The 6,018-nt window shown below is 43.8% G+C and overlaps 1 non-coding gene across 1 annotated transcript; it reads left to right on the plus strand.

Annotated features, from left to right (window-relative positions):
* Window positions 1–430: 430 nt before the first annotated feature.
* Window positions 431–537, plus strand: LOC117834890 (small nucleolar RNA R71). Its single transcript, XR_004635845.1, has one exon. It is a non-coding gene; the product is annotated as a small nucleolar RNA R71 (small nucleolar RNA).
* The last annotated feature ends 5,481 nt before the right edge of the window (window positions 538–6,018 follow it).

The raw sequence follows: 6,018 nt of genomic DNA on the forward strand, positions 1-6,018 counted from the left end.
CATTTTATTGAAACTAAGTTGGTTCTTAAAAGCAGAGGAAAGGCTTTCCAAGGTTTTTTCGTTGGCAGCAAGCTTTTTAGAAAGGGATTCAATTATTTTTGCTTGGCCAAAAATAAGATCTTTCAAAGGGGATTGATTGGAATTGAAATAGTTACCTTTCTTACCTCCTTGGTAGTCGGGGCGTGGTTGATTCCACTCCTGGCCTACTTGTGGACGATACCCGTTGTTGTTGGCATTCATGTACAACACATCCTGACGAGGTTGGAGTCGTACATCGCTCCACCCTTTGTTGGAGACCATATTTTCTATCAATTTGGTAGCATTTGCTATGGTCAGAGAGAAGGAGGCTCCTCCAGCAGCAACATCAATGTGGTCACGGTCTGTCAGAGTTAGCCCATTGTAGGAGTTCTAAAGAATGAGCCAAGCATCAATCCCATGGTGAGGACTGGCCAGGATGTATTCCTGAAGCCTTTCCCACACCTCAGGGATTCACTCCATAGCTGCTTGCTGGAAACTGGAAATCCTTCCATGAAGGGTGTTGGTTTTGCCCAACAGGAAGAACTTCACGAGGAATGCCGCAGAACACTTTTCCAAAGAGGTTACCACAACCCAAGCACCATGCTTGCATTGATGAACAATACCATAACCTGCCTAGGACTCCCACCTTCCAATGGCCGAGCGTAGGTCACAGCAATCCATAAAGATCACTGGACTGATTTCGTTGCATATATCAACTAGCCTAGACATGCATTGCATATCAAACAAATATAAACCATGGTAAGGGCATATGACTATCACAAGATCATATAAGCCTAGGATACTAGTATGACATACTAGCAAGGAAGCATATGAGCCAAGCACAACACTATATAAAGAAGATGATTCTATTGATAAGCATAATGTCAAACAAGGAAATAAAGATACACGCACCATTGTTGGGATATGAGGTAGGCTACACTAGCACAAAACAAAAATTTTCTACCGCGTAAACCAGGAAAACTGCCGTATAAGGATCATGGGATTACCACTCGACGCACTACTAGTGCGGAAGATGTAGATTCGCGTCGATGTAGCGAAGTTGATCAACGTAATCGTACGTAGTCGATCACGTCGACGTCCAGCAGCTCCTCAGCAACTCGTCCACGTGCAGCAAGATCTCCCTCGTACCGCGGCTCGACGTCGGCTCGTCGTGGCTCGCCGCCGGCTCGTCCAAGTGCTACAGGCGCAACACCTCCAAGGTATCCACACGTGCAGGGAGGAAGCATCGCAAGCTGGACTGCTAGATCTATGAGTTGCAACAGGCGAGGGCGTGGGAGGCGCGGCAGATGAGTTTCGCCAAAAAGTGTCAACCCTAGGGCGCCCCCACCCCTCTATTTATAGAGGTTCCCAACGGGCCTCTGGGTCCAAGGCCCATTAGTACTTCTAAACCTAATCCAACTCGGATCACATCTGAATTGGACTTCCAGCCCCTTAAGTGTGCGACCCTATGGATTCGGATACGTATAGATATGGCCCGAGTACTCCTACATTGCCCAATAGTCGGTAGCGGCCTCTAGCAAGACGTGCCAACTCCTATACGCACACGAAGATCATATCAGATGAACCATCACAACATTATATACATGCTATTCCCTTTGCCTCACGATATTTAGTCTAGCTTGAAGCCGACCGCTCTTTCTCGATCCTGTTATTCGGAATCCCTTTGTAGGTTAACTCTTAACCGTACGTAGCATGACCATGCATTTTCGGATCCGATCACTCGAGGGGCCCAGAGATATCACTCTCAATCAGAGAGGGGCAAATCCCATCTTGATTGACCATGTCTCATAGCATGCTTCTTGACAAACCCGAAAGCTACCTTTATAACTACCCTGTTACGCTGTAGCGTTTGATAGCCCCTAAGTAGGTCGATCCACATCTTGAATACATGCGACAATCTCAGGTCTAAGGACAAAGCGTATATGTTGTTTAAAGAGAGAACTACTTCTCATGTTGGGTCAGTCCTAGCACATGTCTCCACATGTGCCCACATTATTAGTTCGACATCTCCATGTCTATAACTTGTGAAACATAGTCATCAACTAATACATGTGCTAGTCTAATATTCATGTGTGTCCTAACATGAACTTCGACTAGGGACAACTTTAGAATAACCATACAAGTAAAAGAGTTTCACACACAATTCACATAATTGTAAATCAATTCAAGTAGCCTTTAATGGATATTCAAGGAACACAATATAAATCATGGATACAAATAGAATATCATCATCTCTATGATTGCCTCTAGGGCATATCTCCAACAGCCATACCTTTAGCTCCAAGAGGACCTAGAACCCGAGAGCCTAACTCCAGTATTTAATAGACTACATGAGGGAGAGGGTCATTCTTCTTGGTGTGGCTAAGAATGGAACCCTACTCCTCTATTTATAGGCCCATAGATGCAGTTTACAGGAGGAATAATTGAGGGAATCTCCTCTAACTGATGTAGGGAACTCGTCAACCGCCGCCACGCGTCAGCTGGGAACGAGGGGAGCCAGTGGCGGTTCGGCCGAACCAAGGGTTGGGCCGACCCCCCTCTGGCCCCACTCGCAACCGCCTTCGTATGTGTTGGTATTTCTTAACGTTACCGATAAATCCACAAGTGCACGGAAATACCATTGTAGCATTTCACAAGTAAAAGAGTTTCACACACAATTCACATAATTGTAAATCAATTCAAGTAGCCTTTAATGGATATTCAAGGAACACAATATAAATCATGGATACAAATGAAATATCATCATCTCTATGATTGCCTTTGGGGCATACCTCCAACAGTCTCCCACTTGCACTAGAGTCAATCTAGAAGGTACCTAATACCCATAGCTCTTACATACGCATCATGCTTAGCCTGCGGGAGTGGTTTTGTCAACGGATCAGAAATGTTCAGATCCGTGTGTATTTTGCATATCTTGATCTCACCCCGGTTAACAAAGTCTCGAATGAGATGAAATCGCCGCATTACGTGTTTGTTCTTCTGGTGGTTCCTTGGCTCCTTTGCTTGCGCAATTGCCCCATTGTTATCACAGTAGAGATTCAATGGGCTGGACGCTTTCGGGAACACACCAAGCTCAATGAAGAAATTCCTTATCCAAACACCCTCCTTCGCGGCTTCCGAAGCCCCGATGTACTCGGCTTCTGTCGTAGAATCGGCCACCGTCTCCTGCTTGGAACTCTTCCAACTAACAGCACCACCATTTAGCGTGAACACAAATCCTGATTGTGACTTTGAATCATCTCTGTCGGTTTGGAAACTAGCATCGGTGTAACCTGTTACAACGAGCTCCTCGTCACCTCCATAGACGAGGAACATATCTTTAGTCCTTCTCAAGTACTTAAGAATGTTTTTCACCGCTGTCCAGTGACTCTCACCTAGATCAGATTGGTGTCTGCTTGTCATACTTAGCGCATATGAAACATCTGGGCGAGTACTTATTATTGCATACATGATAGATCCAATAGCCGAGGCATATGGCACTCTACTCATGCAATCCCGCTCATCAGCAGTCAAAGGACACTGAGTCTTGCTGAGATGTATGCCATGTGACATGGGCAAGAACCCTTTCTTTGCCTCTTCCACGCTGAACCACTTCAACACTTTGTCAATGTAAGTATCTTGGCTTAATCCTATAAGCCTTCTCGATCTATCTCTATAAATCTTAATGCCCAGAATATACGCCGCTTCCCCTAAGTCCTTCATCGAAAAACTATTTTTCAGTGAAGTCTTTATGGACTCAAGCATAGGAATGTTATTTCCAATCAGCAATATGTCATCCACATATAAGATTAGAAATACTACAGAGCTCCCACTAACCTTCTTGTAAACACAAGACTCTTCTTCGTTCTTGGTGAAGTCAAACCCTTTGACCACTTCATCAAAATGAATGTTCCAACTCCTAGATGCTTGCTTCAATCCATAAATGGATCTTTGAAGCTTGCATACCTTTCTAGCATTTTTCGGATCGACAAAACCCTCAGGCAGTATCATATACACGTCCTCAGCTAGGTTTCCATTCAGGAAAGTTGTCTTGACATCCATCTGCCATATCTCATAATCGAAATATGCAACTATAGCTAGAATAATCCGAATGGACTTAAGCATCACTATGGGCGAGAAAGTCTCGTCGTAGTCAACTCCTTGAACTTGTCGAAAACCTTTTGTGACAAGTCGTGCTTTATAGATGTGAACATTTCCATCCATGTCCTTTTTCTTCTTATAGATCCACTTGCACTCTATGGCTTTAACACCATCAGGCGGGTCAACCAAGTTCCAAACTTGATTGTCTCCCATGGACTCTATTTTGAATTGCATGACACTCTGCCATTTTTTGGAGTCTAGGTCCATCATTGCTTCTGCATATGTCGCAGGCTCATCATTGTCCAACAATAATATTTCCCGCATTTCACGGAGCCTTGCCGACCTTCGTGGTTGTGGCGGTGCTTCTCTTGCCATGGGTATCTCAACTTGTTCTGCTACATTAGCATCACTCATTGATTCTTGCCTGATCGGCTCATCTTGAACTTCTTCAAGATGCACTGTCTTTCCACTCTTTTCTCCTTTGAGAAACTCTTTCTCTAGGAAAACCCCGTTCCGAGTGACAAACACTTTGCCCTCTGACCGGTTGTAGAAATAATATCCCAAAGTTTCCTTTGGATATCCCACGAAAATGCACTTATCCGACTTGGGTGTGATCTTGTCCAACTGAAGTCACTTGAAAAATACTTCACATCCCCAAATCTTTAGAAAAGATAAACTAGGAACCTTTCCAGTCCGCATCTCATATGGTGTCTTAACTACGGATTTAGATGGTACCCTATTAAGTGTGAAAGCTGTTGTTTCTAGAGCGTATCCCAAAAATGACAACGGTAGGTCCGACTGGCTCATCATTGATCGAACCATGTCTAACAAAGTTCGATTACGTCGCTCGGATACACTGTTTCTCTGAGGTGTTCCAGGCGGCGTAAGCTGTGGAACAATTCCGCAACTCTTTAGATGATTGCTAAACTCGTGGCTCAAATACTCACCTCCACGATCAGATCGTAAGGCCTTAATTTTCTTGCCACGCTGATTTTCAACTTCATTCTGAAATTCCTTGAACTTTTCAAGGTTTCGGACTTGTGCCTCATCAAGTAGACATTGCCATATCTACTGAAATCATCAGTGAAAGTTATGAAGTATTGGAATCCTCCTCTAGCCGTCGTGCTCATTGGTCTGCATACATCACTATGTACGAGTTCCAACAAGTCTACTGCTCTCTCAAGAAATCCTGTGAAAGGCGTCTTGGTCATCTTGCCTAGCAAGCAAGCCTCACATGTCTCGTATGATTCAAAATCAAACGAAGTTAGAAGTCCATCAGAATGGAGCTTCTTCCTGCGCTTTTCACTTATATGACCCAAACGACAATGCCATAAGTAGGTAGGACTCAATTCATTAGGCCGAGGCCTTTTAGCACTTACGTTACAGACAGGTGAACCATCAAGATTTTAAACAAATAATCCATTCACAATGGGTGCAAAAGCCATAAACATATCATTCTTAGAGATCACACAACCATTGTTTTCACTCGCAAATGAATAACCATCCTTCATCAAGCATGAAGGAGACAAAATATTTTGACTTAAACTAGGAACGAAATAACAATTATTCAACTCCATAATAAATCCTGACGGGAGGTGGAGTTGCATCGTCCCGACGGTCAACACAGCAACTCTTGCATTATTGCCCACGCGGAAATCAACTTCTCCTCTTTCCACGCTTCTACTTCTTATCATTCCCTGCATCGAATTGCAAATATGAGCAACCGATCCGGTATCAAATACCCAAGAATTAATAATTGTATCAACGAGAAATATGTTGTCTATAACATTAACAATAAGCGTACCTGAGGTAGAAGTACTCTTACTTCCACCATTCTTCAACGGAGCTAGGTACTACTTGCAGTTCCTCTTCCAGTGACCAGGTTCGTGACGATAAAAG

Source organism: Setaria viridis, chromosome 8, assembly GCF_005286985.2.
Source record: "Setaria viridis chromosome 8, Setaria_viridis_v4.0, whole genome shotgun sequence".
NCBI lineage: Eukaryota > Viridiplantae > Streptophyta > Magnoliopsida > Poales > Poaceae > Setaria > Setaria viridis.